Below are 22,494 nucleotides of genomic sequence, written 5' to 3' on the forward strand. Positions count from 1 at the left end.
AAGGGTTTAATTCCGAAAATTATAATATTCATTTTTGGGAATAGTGTATTTTGATACTTCTCCTACAGATACTGTAATCAGACAATAGATCAGAAAATGATATGGTCCTAGATCTATATTGATAGTATGGGATATGTAAAGTTTAGACTACACTTGTTGCAATGCTGTATTATATAAATATAGATCAAGTTAATAGAGGACAAGTTAATATCTCAGATTGATAAGGTCAAAACAATTGTCAGTAAAAGTTATATATATTTATTGATCCTTACTTATGTTATGTATATGTATAAAATAGAAATAATGTTATTGTGTGGAGATCCACTATTGTTAGTATTTCTTATTGATTTATTTATTTTATGCTACATTATATCTGTATTAACTGTCACAGATCGTTCCAAAGTTACTAAGTAAGATTGGTTATATTAGATTAATTTTCCAGTTAAACTGTACTTAAATGAAAATAGAGTTTTTTATTTTTTGTTGGGAGCGTAAGAGTTAATTTTTTCCAGAAGCACCTGAAGAGGCTGGGCAACTTAAAGAGCCTTAGAGCACAGTACCATTAAGGTCTATGAGTACAGCATGTATTGCAGCTGAAACACGTCAGTCCGGTTTATATGTCTCTGTTATGCTTAAATAAAGCATACTTTTTTTACTCCTTGTGAAAATGGCTTCTCGTTATGACTTTTTCTGCGAGTAGTGGAACTTGTTTACTTCTTCGAGAGTAACGGTGGCTCAGAATTCATACGCCTGAAAAGTGGATCTGTATACACCAGCTGAAGATTGATTGCAGATCACGTGCCCGGCTGAAGACAGAGTGAGTAACGCTAACCTGTATAGTTTCCTGTCAGGCCGTATGAACTGTCCGTATAGCGGAAGCCTGAAACTTGATGCTAGAAGACTGGAGGCAGGAAGGTAATATGTTTCACTTTTTTCTCTCAAACTGATTAAAAGGGACAGTCAACACCAGAATTTTTATTGTTTAAAAAGATGGATAATCTCTTTATTACCCATTCCCCAGCTTTTGCATAACCAACACTGTTATATTAATATACTTTTTACCTTTGTGATTGCCTTGTATCTATGCCTCTGCAACTGCCCCCTTATTTCAGTTCTTTTGACAGACTTGCATTTTAGCCAATCAGTGCTCACTCCTGGGTAACTTCACGTGCATGAGCTCAATGTTATCTATATGAAACACATGAACTAATGCCCTCTAGTAGTCAAAATGCTTTCAGATTAGAGGCAGTCTTCAAGATCTAAGAAATTAGCATATGAACCTCCTAGGTTTAGCTTTCAACTAAGAATACCAAGGGAACAAAGCAAAATTGGTGATAAAAGTAAATTGGAAAGTTGTTTAAAATTACATTCCCTATTTAAATCATGAAAGTTTTTTTTTACTTTTCTGTCCCTTTAAGTGGAGAAGAGTGCCAGGGGGGACGTGGAAAATGGCTAAGTCCGCTGCTGCTTCAATGTGTTTTAGTGCTGAGTGTGATTCTATTTTGGGCATGAACGTAAAAGTTATTATTGGAATTATTCCTGTGCATATTATACTAAAATATATTACTTGAAGCATTGGGGTAGCATCCCTTTGTCTTTTTAGTAATTCATTACTCACCTTCAGTAATAGGAAAACTGCCCACATACGGCTCCTCTCTGTGCTCAATCTGTGTAACAAGTAAAGGTTTCTCAGGAACATATCCTGTAAGGGCATAAATCACAGGCTATGTGAGAAGGAAACCACTATATGGTGCCAAAAATAAATCATTACATTAGCTGGTTACTCAGTAAAAAGAAGATTTGCAGGTCCTGCTGCTGAAAGTTATTTTAACTTCAGCACAAAAAGATTATGGGCTAGATTAAGTAGAGCGCTAAATTATTGCGCACCCGCAAATGGGCGAATTTGCACGTTTGCAGGTATGCGATAATTAATCAGCCATAACAAGTTACTGGTTAACGCTACCGCAAGCTCGCAGTAGCAATTAGCACTATCTAGATCTCTAGTTCATTTTATCAATCTGCCCCAAATAGCCCCAAAATACTGTGTGGTCTAGTTTATTAAAAAATAAAGATGGCAGCATCTTTATTGTTTAATAAAATAACTAACTACACAAGGCAGCGTTTGGGGTCTAAAGATGGTGGGAGTGGGGTGTTAGGAAAAAAACGGCACTGAAAAGTGCCTTTACATTGTGGTCTATGAGAACTGTGTGTTCCCAGTAAATATATATATGTATATGCTTATATACATATATATTTACGTACACATATAACACATAAATATACAGTACGTATATCAGCATTAACATATACTGTATATTTATATTTGGTTCCATCGCTGCGCGACTTACCCCCCTCACTGGCGCTGACGTTCTGATGCCGTTTCGGACGATATCAGAATGAGGCTCCCATAGGAGCCTATGGAAGTACGCTCTCATGAGCGATTGCTGTGAACTTGTAATACAAGCGCACATTAGCGTACGCTGGTATTACACAGTGGAGTGCAAATATCGCTTTAATTAAAGCGATATTTAGCGCTCCACTTGTATTCTGGCCCTATGTTTTGATAGAAAACATTTGCAATTGTAAAGTATAATGTAAGAATCTGAAATGCACCGGTGTATTGTATGTATCTGTAAACCAAGTATAAAAATAAATATATTTTATATAACCAGTTTTGATTTTCTTATCCTCAGATTTCTATAACCCCTTTTTTTAATGTAAGAGAGGGTTATATTAAAAATACATGAAATACATATTCTGGCATAGTTACATTTCTTTTTAATAAAATTAGCATTGTGCTGTGTGTGTGTTATCAGGGGATAGGGGCAATTTTAATCATCTACCACTGATAGGGGCACAAGAGATTTCTCTTCACTGTAACATCAGATAGAAGGAATATTACACACACTGTGGCTGCATATAATAAGGTTTCTGTTAGAGCCTCTTTTACCCATATAATATATCCCCTAGTGTATAGTGCTGCATATAATAAGGTTTCTGTTAGAGCCTCTTTTACCCATATAATATATCCCCTAGTGTATAGTGCTGCAGGTAATAAGGTTTCTGTTAGAGCCTCTTTTACCCATATAATATATTCCCTGGTGTATAGTGCTGCATATAATAAGGTTTCTGTTAGAGCCTCTTTTACCCATATAATATATCCCCTAGTGTATAGTGCTGCATATAATAAGGTTTCTGTTAGAGCCTCTTTTACCCATATAATATATCCCCTAGTGTATAGTGCTGCATATAATAAGGTTTCTGTTAGAGCCTCTTTTACCCATATAATATATTCCCTGGTGTATAGTGCTGCATATAATAAGGTTTCTGTTAGAGCCTCTTTTACCCATATAATATATCCCCTAGTGTATAGTGCTGCATATAATAAGGTTTCTGTTAGAGCCTCTTTTACCCATATAATATATTCCCTGGTGTGTAGTGCTGCATATAATAAGGTTTCTGTTAGAGCCTCTTTTACCCATATAATATATCCCCTAGTGTATAGTGCTGCATATAATAAGGTTTCTGTTAGAGCCTCTTTTACCCATATAATATATCCCCTAGTGTATAGTGCTGCATATAATAAGGTTTCTGTTAGAGCCTCTTTTACCCATATAATATATCCCCTAGTGTAGAGTGCTGCATATAATAAGGTTTCTGTTAGAGCCTCTTTTACCCATATAATATATCCCCTAGTGTATAGTGTTGCATATAATAAGGTTTCTGTTAGAGCCTCTTTTACCCATATAATATATTCCCTTGTGTATAGTGCTGCATATAATAAGGTTTCTGTTAGAGCCTCTTTTACCCATATAATATATCCCCTGGTGTATAGTGCTGCATATAATAAGGTTTCTGTTAGAGCCTCTTTTACCCATATAATATATCCCCTAGTGTATAGTGCTGCATATAATAAGGTTTCTGTTAGAGCCTCTTTTACCCATATAATATATCCCCTAGTGTATAGTGCTGCATATAATAAGGTTTCTGTTAGAGCCTCTTTTACCCATATAATATATCCCCTAGTGTAGAGTGCTGCATATAATAAGGTTTCTGTTAGAGCCTCTTTTACCCATATAATATATCCCCTAGTGTATAGTGTTGCATATAATAAGGTTTCTGTTAGAGCCTCTTTTACCCATATAATATATCCCCTAGTGTATAGTGCTGCATATAATAAGGTTTCTGTTAGAGCCTCTTTTACCCATATAATATATCCCCTAGTGTATAGTGCTGCATATAATAAGGTTTCTGTTAGAGCCTCTTTTACCCATATAATATATTCCCTGGTGTATAGTGCTGCATATAATAAGGTTTCTGTTAGAGCCTCTTTTACCCATATAATATATCCCCTAGTGTATAGTGCTGCATATAATAAGGTTTCTGTTAGAGCCTCTTTTACCCATATAATATATTCCCTGGTGTATAGTGCTGCATATAATAAGGTTTCTGTTAGAGCCTCTTTTACCCATATAATATATCCCCTAGTGTATAGTGCTGCATATAATAAGGTTTCTGTTAGAGCCTCTTTTACCCATATAATATATCCCCTAGTGTATAGTGCTGCATATAATAAGGTTTCTGTTAGAGCCTCTTTTACCCATATAATATATCCCCTGGTGTATAGTGCTGCATATAATAAGGTTTCTGTTAGAGCCTCTTTTACCCATATAATATATCCCCTAGTGTATAGTGCTGCATATAATAAGGTTTCTGTTAGAGCCTCTTTTACCCATATAATATATTCCCTGGTGTATAGTGCTGCATATAATAAGGTTTCTGTTAGAGCCTCTTTTACCCATATAATATATTCCCTGGTGTATAGTGCTGCATATAATAAGGTTTCTGTTAGAGCCTCTTTTACCCATATAATATATTCCCTGGTGTATAGTGCTGCAGGTTTCTATGGATAAATCTATCACAGTGACATGAGACCCTACATTGCTAATATGGGTTATACGTCCCTCTGAGTTGTGACAGTAACCAGATACTGAGCTCCACTAGAGCTGCTGCTTCCTGCACCCAGAACTATGACAACTCTGGGCACTCACTATGTTTTATGACATCACACACATGTATGACAGGATCACTATGGGCCAGTAGCACAGTGTGTGATGTATAAATGGTGGTGGGACCTCAGCTAGATGAGCAAGCAGGGAGCAGTGCAAGGGAAGGGTACACAGGGCTGTAAATCTTATGAATGATTTTATTAAAGGGAAATGTAACTCAACTTTTTATTTTTCAAACATACAATTTTAAACAACTTTCCAGTTTACTTATTTTATCTAATTTGCTTCATTCTCTTTGTATCCTTTGTTGAAGGAACAGTTATGCACTACTGGGAGCTAGCTGAAAACCAATGACATGATGAATATATGTGCAGCCACCAATCAGCAGCTTCTGAGCCTGCCTATGTATATTTTTAACAAAGGGTACAAAGAGAATGAAACAAATTAGATAATAAAAATAAATTTGAAAGTTATTTAAAATTGCATGCTCTCTCTGAATTATAAAATAAAAATTGGGTTTCATGTCCCTTTAGTTAACAAATGACTAATAACCAACACAAAGATGTTATACCAGTTTAGCACAAGCCCAGATTATGTGTCACTTATTTGTGTTTTCCTCTTTGTCCCATTCCCTGTAGAGTTATATAAATTATTACCTAGAGACCTGAGGGTCTGATAATTCTCCATCATCACATCCTTATAAAGCTCTTTTTGTTCTTCAGCTAAACAGCCCCACTCCTCCTCCGAGAAATAAACTGCAACTTCATCAAACTCCATTTGTTCCTTAAAATTAAAAAAAAAATCAAACCATAACAACTGGATTTAAATCATAAACTATAAACCACACAGAGCAAACTGATTGTGACAATAACCATGAAGAAACCAAGAGCTCGGCCAGTGACTATGAACAGCACATATGGGGCTAGATTACAAGTGACGTGTTATTTATCTCTCTCTCGCTCGTGCATTAACTCAAGTTGAGAGTAAAAAGTTTTCGCACAAGTGCTAAGCCAATGAGCACAAAAAGCCAAATTTCCAATATCGCGACATGTTAATTTATTCACCCACAGACTCCAATGGAGAACGAAAAGTGTAAAAAAATAAACACCCTTACTCACGCGCAAACCCGATCGCATTTTTTTAATATATATATATATGAATGATGTTTTTTGGTACAATATACATCTATACCTATATAAAGATAGAGATGTATACAGATACATATAGGAATATCTGTTTAAAAATATGTTGAACATATTCCCCTATGTGAACATTGTAATGTGAAATATTTACAGTAAATACATAGTTAAACATTTTATTAAAGGGCCATGATACCCAAATGTTGAAACACTTGAAAGTGATGCAGCATAGCTGTAAAAAGCTGACCTGAACATCTCTATGTAAAAAAGAAAGATATTTTACCTCAAAGTATTGACAGCCCATTGTAAAGGTCTTTAAGCAGCAAATCAGTATGCCTGTCCGGGGACCTGCAAGGGAGCGTGCTTCATGCACACTTATGTTATTTCCCTATTCAATCTAAGGAAGTTTACTATGAAATCTCATGAGATCACAGTAAAAGAGTTCATGACCTCAGCACTGCTGATGCTGATTGGCTGCTGTTCATTTCTTCTTCTTTTTTTTTTTACCGGCAGCTGGACAGCAACTGAAGTATAACTTTTTACACACCACTTACTCTGTTGAGCTGAGGAAATTGAGAGGTAAAATATCTTCCTTTTTTACATAGAGATGCTCAGGTGATATTTTCCTGCCAGCTTTTTACAGTTATGCTGCATCACAAGTGATTTAGCATATGAGTATTATGTCCCTTTAAATATGAATATTGCATAAATATGATGCTTCACATTTTCAGCTACTTGACTGCACAGGGCTCCAATGCATTATATATGTCTACATAGGTATTTATGTGCTTATATGTGTATATACAGCATGTCTGTAAATACATATATACACACATAATGTATAAACATTATATATATATATATATATATATATATATATATATATATATATATATATATATATATATATATATATATATATATATATATATACATAAATATTGTCTAGGATACCAGATCCCCAAGGCTAACCCCACCCCCTTATTACCTCACCCCTGTTGTTTCTCAGCGGTTTTGGGCTCCTCAGAGCAACCACGATCTCTGGAAGCTTTTGGTTGCTTGTTTTTGTCACCAGTACTTTGCCAGAGAAGAGCTGGCCTCTGACCGGAAAAACCCTCCTAGGCTAGCCAAGTTCCTGGAACTCTTGGTCGGCCACCTCACAACGGACACCCGCCTAAACCCCTCTCAGGCTGGCCGGGCTCCTGGAACTCCCGGTCGGCCACAGAACAGCAGGACACCCGCTACCTTTAACCCTGGTCGCTCTAGAGACCCTTTGTCCCAGAGCTCCACTCTTTTGGGGATTTGTAGCTCCTAGGGAGGACAAGAGGTGGTGTAATTGCCGGAGGGGAGCTACTTTGAGAACACTGGGGGTTTCAGACACCCCTACCCCCCAATCTTTACAAGGCTATAACTCCGGTCCCCAGTAACGAATCACACCGCATTTTGGACTGTGGCATCTGGGGACTGAGAGCTTTCAAATGACACCCTGGAAGTGCCCCCCCCGGGATCACCCCGAAACCATCAACCCTGGGTCCTTGGATTCTGTGGGACTATGGCTGCTATGGAGGCGCCGGTCTGTCTGGAGGGGAGGGAATGGCGGGAAATTTTTTGCATTGTAAAGAGTCTTATCAAGATGAGCTTTGTGTATAAAAGGAGTGTATGTTATACAATAAAAGCAGTTCCTGTTTCACCTGAATGCTAGTATGTCTAGTTATTTTGGGTGGGCTCCAGTCGGGGTAGCCGGGGTATCCGTCACAAGCCCTTTGCAGCCTTTTTATTTTCTTAACACCTGAGACTTCATATCTTTGTAATATTTTTTATTAGACAGTGTGATTATGAGTGTAACTGTACTTTTAGATGTAATTTTGATGTGTGCTATCCAAACGTGTGTTAAATTCAATTGCGCTCAAGTGAATGCGTTTATTTTCAACTTGTAATATGCCTGCTACTTCCGACGTGCACAAAGAGCCTTGATAAACCCCTTTGCGCTTGCGCGCAACTGTTAGGGCGTAATCTATCCAATGGTTAGTGTACTCACTCCCTCTGGGGTTGTGTTGTGTGTGTTGTATAAAGGCCATGAACAAACCCAATGCCCGGCAAGTGACCATAAACAGACCTTATGGTTAGTGTGCTCACTAGGGTTGCCACCTTTTGCCCAGCCAATTCCTGGACACTTTGCAAATGGGCGTGATTGGGGGTGTGGCTTCACACAACCTTAAAGGGATACTAAACCCAAAAAAATGATTTCACGATTCAGATAGAGCATGCAATTTTAAGCAACTTTCTAATTTACTCCCATTATCAGTTTTTCTTTGTTCTTTTGCTATCTTTATTTAAAAAATAAGGCATCTAAGCTAAGGAGCCAGACAATTTTTGGTTCAGACCCTGGACGGCATTTATCCACCAATCAGCAAGGACAACCCAAGTTGTGAACCAAAAATTGGCCGGCTTCTAGACTTACATTCTTGCTTTTCAAATAAAGATCGCAAACGAATAAGGAAAAATTGATAATATGAGTAAATTAGAAAGTTGCTTAAAGTGAATGTAAATTTTGATGCTAAACTGCCCGTTTTTTTAAAATTTGATTAAAAACAGGGGCACTTTAATTCATAAAAATTTACATTTCACTCATGTTGTGAAAAAATACTTACCTTTTAATCTTGACAGCCGCTAGAGATAGACAGATATATAAATAGATACAGACTAGTAGATAGATACTTACATATAAACAGATAGACCAACAGACAGACATAGAGAGATAATAGACAGATAACAGAGAGACAGAGAGCAAGACAAATAGATAAACAGATGGACAGAAAGATAGATAGATATATAGAAAGATGAGCAGAAAGAGACATAGGGGCGTATTTATGAAATGTCTGTCCGACATGATCCGATTAGCGGAGAGCATTCAGCATTGCACCAGCAGCTCTTGTGAACTGCTAGTGCAAAGCTGCCCCCTGCAGATTTGCGGCCAATCGGCCATTAGCAGGGGGTGTCAATCAACCCGATCGTATTCGATCGGGTTGATTTCATGTGATCTCTGTCCGCCTCTTCAGAGCAGGCGGACAGGTTATGGAGCAGCATTCTTCATAACTGGTGTTTTTGGCAAGTCTGAAGACTCGCCAGAAACACGGCCCTTCAAGCTCCATACGGAGCTTGATAAATGGGCCCCATATAAGGAACCTATTGATGACAAAACATTTTATAGTAACAAAAAAAAAATTAAAAACATTATGCAAATACTGAGACATTTTTATTTAGATTTTTTTGCTGATACATATTTAATTGTTCAGAATAAAGTACAGTATATAAGTAATGCAGGTTCCAGTAAACAGACTAAGATCTACTGTGTAACTTAGAACTTCCCTAGAGCTCCTTGGATTCTACACTGATCTGTGTAATGTAACACTAAACAGTCACTGACCGCTCTGCCACATCAGTTTATTGACACGGGTGAGTTTGGCTGCTACTCTGAAAAAGCTGCCGTTAGTCAGCTCAGAGTACTCTAAATTCCTGACCTCACAGTTGCCTTAGCTCCCTGCTGACTTCCTGCTTGGTTTATAAGTAACGCCTGCATCTGCTGTTATCGGCTTGCTTCACACACTGAAAGAGTGAAGAGATTTCTCTGATCTGTGTGCAGTCTTATGCCATAATAAACACTACACTGTCCAGTTGACAACTCTATCTTAAACCCGGTCACATGATGCAAAATGATTTGAAATCCTGTCTGGGTGAAACCCAGACGGGTGGCAACCCTAGTGCTCACTTCAGCTGGGGTTGTGCTATGTGTGTTATATAAAGTATGCTCAGCACCAGATGTCACACACAGAAGCAGATAGGAGCAGTAGCAAAATGACTAATCGTCCTCACACAATACCCCAAGTACATTATATACAGACATATAACACCACACAGAGCCTCTTTCCCAGTACCTTACATACAGACATAAGGTATTATTTAGCTATTATTAACAAAATGAAAAGGACACTGTTTATAGCCACCTTCGTAAACTTTTAAATTGTGTTATATATCTGTATATACTGTACGGAGGTTAATATGTGTGTTTGTGTGTGTGTGTGTGTACTGGAAAAGATGCGGTATGTATTTCTGAGGCAACTTCTCTATAATATTATGTATCTATAAATGAGGTACTGGGGAGGGAGCTGTGTGTGAGACAGAAATACATCTGTTTTTTAGCCTGGCCCAATGGAGTTTTGGGCACATCAATTGATGCCAACCGTGGCAAAGGTGCTGTAATTCCCATTTTTGAATAAGTAACTGATATTTTCAAAGGGTTAATGACCATTGGGCCTCTGATTTTACTATGAATATATGTAGGGTAAATCAACCTACATGACATAAAAATTGTTTTTAGCCTGTCCCAATGGTTATTAACCCTTTGAAAATATGTTATTTATTAAAAAATGGGAATTACAGCACCTTTGCCACGGTTGGCATCAATTGATGTGCCCAAAACACCATTGGGCCAGGTTAAAAACAATTTTCAACCACTGTGCCACAGCACACTAGTGTGCCGTGAGAGATCATCAGGTGTGCTGCCGTGAATTGGTCCCTTCTTGCTTAAGTGCACTCCTGAAGCGGAACAGAAGCCGGTAGCTGCTGCTACCCTACGCACTCATCCGGACACAGAGGGATTCTCTCAACTCCCACACAGTTTTCCGGAGGGTCGGGGCTCTGCTCCGGAGATTTCACTCGCCTCAGCTGCATTACAAAAGTTCCTATCAAGGAGATCTGAGCAAGAGAAGACCCGTCAAGCCAGTGCGCATTTGGGTGGCGGTGCATGTATTTGAAGGCATCTGCTACGATAACCACGAGGACTACTGAGAGATCTAATAAAAAGATATACGACACTCCGGAGGGTCAGGGCTCCGCTCCGGAGGTCAAGCAAACAGCTGCAGTTCTTTTTTCTTCTCCCCCACCCTGTTGCGGAGGCCTGTTAGTGCCGGGGGTCGACAGCTCACATATCACCGTGGCCTACTCTGAGGCCTAGGAGCCTACATTCACTTGTTCCCAAGCTTCCGAATGGGGTTAATGGCCAGAAGGTACGTGTTACTTACCAGAGTCCGGATTGATAGTTGCCTTGAAGAATAGAGGAGAGTGGGCTGAAGTGGCGGGAACGGCAGCCATTTTCTTTCTGTATCTGCAGAGGTCTTTTGATCAATTGCCGCCTACACACTCTGACAGTCGCAGTTTTAAAGATCCACGTACCTCCCCTTCCTGGATTCTCAAGCTCAGGGAGAACTGCCCTGGATATTAATTTTATCATTCCAGCATAGAGAAGAAGACATCCGCTTTAACTGGGTGAGGTCTTTCTGTTTACCATCATATGCATTTTATGCCATTTGCCCTCCTGGCTTAACTTTTGTAATTGTTCAGTTTACTCTCATCATTGCCTGATTGCCACGCCCTGATGCTCTTTTGTGGGCCCCATATTTATGCCTATCCTACACTGATTGTGAAACTCATACTGGTGACCCCAAAGCTTAGGGACTTTAACAGTAAGATCACTTGGGCCCCAGTAGTTTCTGCTTTTGGGCTCTATACTTGTGCACTGCTTACTGCCCTAACAAGCGGAACTTTTACTTGCATGGAACTACTGCATATCACCTTAGAGTTTATTTTCATCACTGGTACCCCACTAACAGCCTCAATACGTGGAACTTTTTATTGTTATTATTGTGCCTCTAGCTTTGGCAATACAGTTGTAGTGACTGTCATGCTAGTGACTAAATTGTTATATATATATATATATATATATATTTATGCTGTATCAGGCTACAATGTGTGATTTTGTAAAATTTTGGGATGGTGGTGTGCCGCAGAATTTTTTAATGTAAAAAAAAATGTGCCGCTGCAAAAAAAAAAGTTGAAAATCACTGATGTAGGGGGAATCTACCCTACATATATTCATAGTAAAATCTGTGGCCCAATGGTTATTAACCCTTTGAAAATATCAATTACTTATACACAAATGGGATGTACACCACCTATGCTAGTGTTGGCATCAATGTCTGTGCCCAAAACAACATTGGGCCAGACTAAAAAACAATTGCATGTCTTGGAGGGGGATCTACCCTACATTTATTAACAGTAAAATCAGTGGCCCAATGGTCATTAACCCTTTGAAAATATCAGTTACTTATTCAACAATGTTAGTTTCTGTGCCCAAAACTCCATTGGGCCAGGCTAAAAACAATTTCATCTCGTGGAGGGGGATCTACTGTGTGCATATTCATAGTAAAATCAGCGGCCCAATGGTTATTAACCCTTATATCAGTTACTTATTCAAAAATGGGAATTACAGCACCTTTGCCAGGGTTGGCATCAATTTCTGTGCCCAAAACACCATTGGGCCAGGCTAAAATGAATTGCATATCATGGAGGGGGATCTACCCTACATATATTAACAGTAAAATCAGTGGCCCAATGGTTATTAGCCCTTTGAAAATATCAGTTACTTATTCAAAAGTGTAATATTTGTATTGGTGCCAACATATGTCCTTTTTTCCAGTTTGTATATACAATTGTTGTTTAAAGGGAATTCACCGTGACGTGCGGTTAGGGCAAACGTTGGTGAGGCGCTGGCTATGATACACCCGAGAAGCACATATATGTGATAGAGATAAAGGGAGGGGGGAATAGATAAAAAGGCAGGGAGAAGGAGAGGGGGGAGGAGTATATATATATATATATATATATATATATACATATATATATATATATATATATATATATATATATATATATATATATAATCCCATACAGTGACGTATTTAGGTTTTGTGCTGCCCTAGGCATTTATATATATATATATATATATATATATATATATATATATATATATATATATATATATATATATATATATATATATATATATATATATATATATATATTGGTCAGGGTGATTGTAACATAACATTTTTTTTAATGGGTTTTCCAAAGTAAATGAGGAGGAGAGAAGGTAGGTAGGAAAAAAGAAGAGAGGAGGGAGGAAGAGGAAAAGGGAGGGATGCATTTGTGGCTGATTAAACTGTGGCACATAAGTTCAATTATTTGTGAGACAGGTTTTTAGTAATGAAAGACTGCATAATGTGTTAACATTATGTAGGCAGTTACTGTGCAGTGTGCACATAATTTTAACACATTGCACAGTCTTTGTTTAGTAAAAGCCTGTCTCACAACATACATACATAGTAGATAAGGTTGAAAAAAGACTGAAGTCCATCGAGTTCAACCTATACAAATCTAAAATACTTACAAAAAGCTCCAGTTAAGCTTAAATAACCCCATTAAAATGTGACCCATTTAATACTAGCAATCATATCCATGAATTTTGTTTATATACAGAAATTTATCCAGACTATTTTTAAATGTATCTATGGTATTGGCATTCACTACCTCCTTTGGTAATGAGTTCCACAATTTTATTGCTCTTACAGTGAAAAAACGTTTCCGTTGCAGGAGATTAAATCTCCTTTCCTCCAACCTTAAATTATGACCTCTTGTCAGAACCAATTTTCTTGGAATAAAAAGAGCTTCTGCCATCTCTGTATATGGGCCTTGAATATATTTATATAAAGTAATCATGTCACCTCTCAAGCGCCTTTTTTCTAAAGAGAACAGACCCAGTTTGGCTAGCCTCTCCTCATAGGTTAATTTCTCCAATCCCCTTATTAGCTTTGTGGCCCTTCTCTGAACTTTTTCTAGTTCTGCAATATCTTTTTTAGCAATCGGTCCCCAGAACTGCACTCCAAACTCAAGGTGAGGTCTTACCAGGGCTTTATATAATGACAGAATTATGCTTTCCTCCCTTGAATCAATGCCTCTTTTAATACATGCTAGTATCTTATTAGCCTTTGAAGCCGCTGCTCTGCATTGTGCACTCATCTTTAGCTTGTTATCTATTACTACTCCCAAATCCCTTTCCTCCTGTGTTTGGCTAAGTCTTGTCCCATTTAAAAAATACATAGCCTGCTTATTTTTACTTCCAAAATGTAGAACCTTACATTTTTCCGTATTAAATCTCATTTTCCATTCACTTGCCCATAGTTCTAATTTTAGCAAATCCCTTTGCAAAGAGAGTTCATCCTGCTCTGACCTAATGACCTTACTTAACTTAGTATCATCTGCAAAAATAGAGATGTCGCTATTTAATCCTTGCTCCAAGTCATTTATAAAAATATTAAAAAGAACAGGGCCCAGTACTGATCCCTGGGGGATGCCACTGATTACCTTTGTCCAATCTGAGTATGATCCATTTACTGCTACTCGTTGCTCCCTATCTTTTATCCAGTTATTTATCCATGAGCTAACATTTTCAGCTATTCCCAATCCCTTAATTTTGTGCATTAATCTCTCATGTGGCACTGTATCAAATGCCTTTGCAAAATCTAAGTATATCACATCAACTGATTCCCCTTTATCTATATTTTTACTTACTTCCTCGTAGAATCTAATTAGATTAGTTTGACATGATCTATTTCTCCTAAAGCCATGCTGATTAGAACTCATAATCTTGTTTACACGAATATGCTCATCAATATAATCCCTTATAATCCCTTCAAATATCTTCCCCACTATTGATGTCAGACTAACTGGTCTATAGCTTCCTGGATCATCCCTGCTTCCCTTTTTGAAGAGTGGCACCACATCAGCTTTACGCCAATCCTGGGGTACCATGCCTGAGGATAATGAGTCTTGAAAAATTAAGAGTAAAGGTTTGTCTATAACAGTGCTAAGTTCACTTAACACCCTTGGGTGTATTCCATCTGGGCCTGGAGTTTTATTTACCTTAATATTTTTTAGTTTTTTCCTGATATCCTCTAAACAAAACCCAGTTAGTGGTATGGACTGGCATGTTCTATTCTGTTCCAAAGTATCATTCAATGGTTCCTCTCTTGTGTATACTGAAGAAAAAAACTGGTTTAGTACCTCAGCCTTTTCCCTGTCATTATTTATCATGCTACCCTCCACACATTTTAATGTACCTATATTATCCTTCTTAGATTTTTTGCTATTTATGTACTTAAAGAACCTTTTAGGGTTAGACTTAGAATCCTTGGCAATTAATTTTTCATTTTCAATTTTGGCTAATTTGATTGCTTTTTTGCATGCTTTGTTACATTCCTTATAAATATTGTATGCTGAGTCTGTACTATTTTCTTTTAATAATTTAAATGCCCTACGTTTTTTCCTAATTTCTTTTAACACATTTTTATTTAGCCATAACGGCTTATTTTTTTTATTTTTATTTTTATAACCATATGGTATGTATTGATATGTATATTTATTTAACAAATTTTTAAATATTATCCATTTATCCTCTGTATTTTTATTAGAAAATACATTGTCCCAATTTATATTATTTAATGATTTCCTTAAATCGTTGAATTTTGCTTTCTTGAAATTAAAAGTCTTAGTTAAGCCTTTAAAACACTGCATATGAAAAGAGATTTCAAATGTGACCATGTTATGATCACTGTTACCCAAATGTTCTTTAACTTCTATGTTTGATATTATATCTGTATTGTTTGATAGCACTAAATCCAATATAGCTTTACTCCTAGTTGGCTCCTCTATTAATTGTGACAAGAAGTTATCCCTGAGAACATTTAAAAATCTATCCCCCTTAGCTGAATTACTAGTTTCATTGGCCCAGTTTATATCAGGGTAGTTAAAATCTCCCATAATTACAGCACTGTTATTAGCAGCCTTACCTATTTGGATAAGTAGTTGAGTTTCCTCCGGGTCACTAATGTTGGGAGGCTTGTAGCATGTTCCTAGTAATATTTTTTTAGGATTTTTCCCCCCACTCTTTATTTCAACCCACAGGGTCTCTACATTGTCACTTGTATCATAAATATCTTCCCTTATTGTAGGTTTAAGGTCAGGTTTAATATACATGCAGATTCCTCCACCCCTTTTATTATTCCTGTCCCTCCTAAATAATGTATACCCCTCTAAGTTAACTGCCCAGTCATGTGAATCATCCCACCAAGTTTCAGTTATACTGATAACATCATAGTCCTCTTCTGCAACTAAGAGTGTCAGCTCCCCCATTTTACCTGTCATGCTTCTTGCATTTGTTGTCATACATTTAATTTTCATGTGCTTTCTGCTGCTACTTGGTGTACTTTCCTCTATACTTTCTAATGTGACATTTCTTAAGTCATCCCTTCCTTGAGATATTAATGGAGTGACATATTCAGACACTGATCTCTCTGTTCTATTTTGTTCAAATTGACCCTCCCCCCCTTTGCCTAGTTTAAAAGGTTCTCTAAACGTGCTACTATCCTTTCCCCCAACACACCTGCACCCATGTCATTCAGGTGCAATCCATCCTTACTGTACAATTTGTACCCTAGTGAAAAATCAGCCCAGTGTTCTAAAAAGTCAAACCCCTCATTTTTACACCATGTTTTTAGCCATGAATTAACAGACCTTAGCTCCTTCTGCCTTACTGAGTTAACACACGACACTGGTAATATCTCAGAAAATATTACTTTGGATGTCCTTGCTTTAATCTTGCTACCTAACTCCCTGAAGTCATTTTTTAGGACTCTCCATCTCCCACTGATTTCTTCATTAGTACCAATATGCACCATGACTGCAGGATCAGACCTGCATCCCTCTAACAATCTATCAATACGCTCCACAATATGCCTAACACGAGCCCCTGGAAGACAGCAAACTGTTCTATGTAAAGGGTCTGGATGACAAATTACCCTATCAACCTTCCTTATAATAGAGTCTCCTACCACCAACATCTGCCTCTGGCCCTGACTTGTATGCCCCTCTTCCATGACTGAAGGACTGCCCACCATAGCATGCTCCTCTTCCACAGCTAAAGGACTGTTCACTATACTAGGCAACACGGCCCTCTCTGACACTGCCACCCCTGAACTGATATCCCCAACATCTTCACTTAATCTTGCAAATCTATTGGGGTGTACCAGCTCAGAACTGGCCTGTCTCTTCCGCTTACTTCGCCCTCTAACTGTGACCCAGCTACATCCTGGAGTCTCCTCATCTGAATCCTCCCCATTCCCACTGCTGGAACCATTAACAACCAGCTCAGTCCTATCCATTTCCCTTTCAAGTGTCTGAATTTCATGTAGTGTTGCAATTCGTTCCTCCAGATCCCCAATACGAGTTTCTAAAGAGACAATATGCTCGCACTTGCCACAAACATATAATCCCACAAGCGGCTGCTCCAGTGATGCAAACATGTGGCAAGCTGTATACTGAATGAGATTCTCACACATTCTTAATAAAAGGTTTAACTTAAAAGTATAAAATAAATATATTTCCCCTTGGTTACCCCAAAACCTTGTTTGCCTAACTACCTTGGTTAGCTAACTATTATACTTAAACAGACAATGTTACTTTAACAGAGAATCAATACAGCAAGCCTAAAAGAGCAAGCAAAATTTCTGATTATATGTATAAGAAGCAAGGAGGTATATCAGCTACAGTAGGGACTGCATGAGGAGGGGCATAAGATTGTCAGCACAGAGCAAACCTCACACACTGAAATTAGTGTTAAAAGTCTAGCCCCCTTGCATTTTAAAGACAGGCAGTGAATTACTTTGGCAGGTAGTGAGTTTTAACACGTAAGCAAAGGTAGTCTGAACATCACTGTAAAATCTCAGAAATAGAGAATCACAGTATATTAACACTATAATCACAAGTCATACAACAACACTGCCAAAATGATATATAATACACACCTAACCTAGACAGTGTAAAATCTTCTAAATATTAGTTATTTCTGTATATATTAGCAGTTCACCTCCATGATGGCTATGCTGAGCTGACAGTACACATGCTGCTGTAAGCCGGCTCACAAACAGGGGGGAAAAAAATACTTTACTTACCGTAACCGTCATCCAGGGCAGGTCCATCTCAGCACAGTCAGCACTCAGCTCTTCTGTCTTCTCCGGTCTTCAGCAGCTCGGCTCTCGACAATCTCACTCACTGTGTTCTCTTGTTCAGGACATCACCACCGTTACACTCACAGTCTCACACACGTGACGTGACTCGGTAGAAGTTCTCTCTTCTTGATTCCCGCCAGTCCTACTGGAACACACCTCCAAGTCAGAGCAGTGAGCTTTGAGCCTCTGACACGTCACACTCCGGCAGTTGCTTAGAGAGCAGCCTAATAGGAACTGTATGGGCCGCAGAGAGACTTAAGTGCCACTGGGTGGCGCAGTCTCTAGCGGCGCTAAGACATGGAGCAGTGAGCTGAGCTCTGACACGTCACACTCCGGCAGCTGCTTAGAGAGCAGCCTCCATAAGGAACGGTATGGACCGCAGAGACTTAAGTGCCACTGGGTGGCGCAGTCTCTAGCGGGCAGCGGGGGGTGGCCGGGGAAAAAAAAATTATATATAAATTATTATTTTTTTAACATTATAAATATAAAATGTAATTACACATATAGGACAGGGGAGGCGCTGCCTCACATGCCTCCTATGACGGCACGTCACTAATCATATTTTTATTTTTTATAAAACCTATATTTTTATTTTAAAGCAGTCTGACAAAACAAATTGAATACGAAACCAACTTCCATGAATAAGAAACAGCTTGAAATTTTCTCTGCCTCACACACACAGCCCGTCCCCAACCAGTACCTTATATAAATCAGGCATCCCAACTCTCCCTGAAGTTCAGAGAGTCTCTGTGATGGATACCCCCGGCTACGCCGACTGGGTAGCTCCGCCAAACGGGTCCTGCTTCCTCCCTGCCGATTGCAGCTATGCAGCTGGCAAGTGACCACAGCCTGTAGCCACCCCTGATGCCTGACAGCACCAGTACTCGGGGTCCCACCCTGTAGCAGACTCTAGCTACCAGACTAGGTAGCTCTGTCAGAGTGTCCTTCCTCTGCCTGGAACAGGCTGCTATGTAGCCCAGGAAAAGTGATTTTAGCTGGAGCAAACCCAAATAACTAGACAGCCTAGCATTCAGGTTTAACAGGAACTGATTTTATTGAAAACACACACTCCTTTTATACAGTCAGCTCATCTTGATAAGACCCTGGACAATCCCACTATTTTCCCGCCATTCCCGCCCCTCCAGACAGTCCGGCACCTCCATAGGAGCCACAGTCCCACATAATCCCAATACATATGGGTGGCGGTTTCGGGGTGATCCCGGTGGAGTGGCGAAACTTTGTCATTTTAAAGCTCTCGGTCCCCAGATTTCACAGTCCAATAATCAGCATGATTCATTACTGGGGACCAGAGTTACAGTCCGATGAAGTTATGGGGTTAGGGGTGTCAAAAAAAACCCGGGTTCCCAAAGGAGCACCCCTCCGGCAATTCCCCCACCCCTTGTACTCCCCAGGGGCTACTAATCCCCAAAAGAACGGAGCTCTGGGGCACATGGTTGCTGGAGCGACCTGGGTTAAAGTTTGCGGGTGTTCTGCTGTCCTGTGGCTGACCTGGAGTTCCAGGAGCCTGGCCAGCCTGAGAGGGGTTAGGCGGGTGTCCGTTGTAAGGCGGCCGACCGGGAGTTCCAGGAGCCCGGCCAGCCTAGGAGGATTTTCCCGGTCATACACCAACTTTTCTCTGAACACAAAAACAAGCCAACACAGAGCAAACAAACAGCTTCCAGAGATGGTGGTTGCTCTGAGGAGCCCAAAACCACTGAGAAACAACAGGGGTGAGGTTGTAGGGGGGTGGGGGGTAGCCTTACCCGTCTGATATCCGTGACATCTCCCCCCTCCAGTTCGGCAGACCCGGCTAGACCCTTAACAGGTCGGCCTGGGGCTGTCCGACAGTGGCCCTGCACTTCTCGGTTGCTGAGAGAGGTTATCCCATCTCTCCTGAGCTTGGGACATCCTGGGCGCAGGGATAGTCACAAAATGCAAAGTCCCAAACAAGTTTGATAAGGCCGGCTCCCAAACAATTGCTGTTCCACAAGTTCCAGTGTCCTTAAGTTCCATGGTCAAACTGTTTCTATCTGTGACACTCTGTTGAGTACCGGCTGACCCACCCACAAACAAAGCCAGTACAGGTTTCCCGGCTGTATACCCACCCCAGACTGTTGGTGGAAGTTGCTCCTTGGTGGGGCGGGCAAAACTCGGGTGCCCAAACTTGTTGCACCAACTGAATGAGCAGGTTGTGAGATATACTCCGGGACGAGAAAAGGGTAAAGATGCTGCCAAGCTACTGAGGGGAGAAACCGTCGGTCTCTTCTCCCGAGAAGGAGATATACCACTGGGGAGGGAGGTCTGCTACCTCCACTCCATGGGAAACTGTGCTGCCGCTGGGGAGAGAGACCGACCCGTCTCTCCCTGCAAGGGCTTCTCTGTAAGGGGAGGGAGGACGACTACCTCCGCTCCAAGGGGATGGCTCTGCCGCTGGGGAGAGAGACTGACTGTCTCCTCTCCCGGCTCTGCCGCTGGGGAGAGAGACTGACTGTCTCCTCTCCCGGCTCTGCCGCTGGGGAGAGAGACCGACTGTCTCCTCTCCCGGGAAGGGGTTCTGTTTACGGGGAGGGAGGAAGACTACCTCCGCTCCCAGGGGATGGCTCTGCCGCTGGGGAGAGAGACCGACTGTCTTCTCTCCCGGCTCCTGGCTCTGCTGCTGGGGAGGGAGACCGACTGTCTCCTCTACCAGGAAGGGGTTTGGCCGCTGGGGAGAGATATCGATACCCGTCTCTCCCTGCAAGGGCTTCTCTGTAAGGGGAGGGGGGGAAGACTACCTCCGCTCCCAGGGGATGGCTCTGCCGCTGGGGAGAGAGACCGACTGTCTCCTCTCCCGGCTCTGCCGCTGGGGAGAGAGATCGACTGTCTCCTCTCCCGGGAAGGGGTTCTGTTTACGAGGAGGGAGGAAGACTACCTCCGCTCTCCCAGGAAGGGGTTCTGTTTACGGGGAGGGAGGATGATTACCTCCGCTCCCAGGGGATGGGTCTGCCGCTGGGGAGAGAGACCGACTGTCTCCTCTCCCAGGAAGGGATTCTGCTGCTGGGGAGAGTTATCGACATCCATCTCTCCCTTCTCCAAGTCTATAATCTCAGAGCCAGACTGCTGATCAGGATCCAGGAGCCCTGCTTCCCTTTCTCTTTGCTGCCACTCCTCCACAGTCAAGCTCCATGAATCCCAGAGGGCTGCACCCCAGATCTGTATGCCCCTGGCACGTTGCTTAGCGAGATCCAGCAGCCTCTTGTATTCCTTGACCAGTGCCTCTTCCTGGTCAATTATAAAATCCAGATCGTCCAGCAGCCAGGCAGCTCCAGCAGTTCCTCTTGGAGCCCAGAGATATCCTCTAGACCCTGGTCTGTCTCGCTCCCAAACTGTGGGTCCTCTGTCCTTTTTGTAAACAATAATCCAGGGCCGCCGAAGCCAAAGCCCTCTGTGGGGGATCCTTCCTCCAGTCATGGCTGCGCTTGCATAGCGAGCCATTGGAGGGCTCGATAGCCGTCCTCCACCCACATCTCTTGCTGGATCAGTCTATGTAGAACAGCTAGCCATTCCTTCTTTGGCTGTTCTTCCAGGAAAGGCAGTCTCACGGTCCACCGTACCCGGAATCTCGTGTCATTCGTGGGGAGGACCTTTCCATTTTCCTGCTCCTGTTGCAGAGCCTCCCACCAAAGGTATCGGAGGGCAAGGTTCCTCCATGTCAGAACGTCCTGTTCCGAACAAGGATCCTTTGTTCCAGTCAGCATCTTTTGTACTCTCCCTAGGAACTCTGCCTCCATATTTACCAGCTACTGTGGTACGTCTCCTCTGTCAGCAGGAACCTTGTAAAAGAAGCAGATCCCACCACTGCCAGCCAATGTGACGGATACCCCCGGCTACCCCGACTGGGTAGCTCCGCCAAACGGGTCCTGCTTCCTCCCTGCCGATTGCAGCTATGTAGCTGGCAAGTGACCACAGCCTGTAGCCACCCCTGATGCCTGACAGCACCAGTACTCAGGGTCCCACCCTGTAGCAGACTCTAGCTACCAGACTAGGTAGCTCTGTCAGAGTGTCCTTCCTCTGCCTGGAACAGGCTGCTATGTAGCCCAGGAAAAGTGATTTTAGCTGGAGCAAACCCAAATAACTAGACAGCCTAGGATTCAGGTTTAACAGGAACTGATTTTATTGAAAACACACACTCCTTTTATACAGTCAGCTCATCTTGATAAGACCCTGAACAATCCCACTATTTTCCCACCATTCCCGCCCCTCCAGGCAGCCCGGCACCTCCATAGGAGCCACAGTCCCACATAATCCCAATACATATGGGTGGCGGTTTTGGGGTGATCCCGGTGGAGCGGCAAAACTTCCAGGGTGTCATTTTAAAGATCTCGGTCCCCAGATTTCACAGTCCGA

The 22,494-nt window shown here is 41.1% G+C and overlaps 1 protein-coding gene across 1 annotated transcript in view; it reads left to right on the forward strand.

Annotated features, from left to right (window-relative positions):
* Nucleotides 1-716: 716 nt before the first annotated feature.
* LOC128657312 (zinc finger protein 1 homolog) overlaps nt 717-22,494 on the forward strand; it is a 78,566-nt gene continuing 56,788 nt past the window's right edge. The window contains exon 1 of the mRNA XM_053711605.1: nt 717-817. The gene's annotated coding sequence lies outside the window, so the exon portion shown is untranslated. The remainder of the gene's footprint in view (nt 818-22,494) is intronic.

This window comes from Bombina bombina, chromosome 4, assembly GCF_027579735.1.
Source record: "Bombina bombina isolate aBomBom1 chromosome 4, aBomBom1.pri, whole genome shotgun sequence".
NCBI classification, from domain to species: Eukaryota; Metazoa; Chordata; class Amphibia; order Anura; family Bombinatoridae; genus Bombina; species Bombina bombina.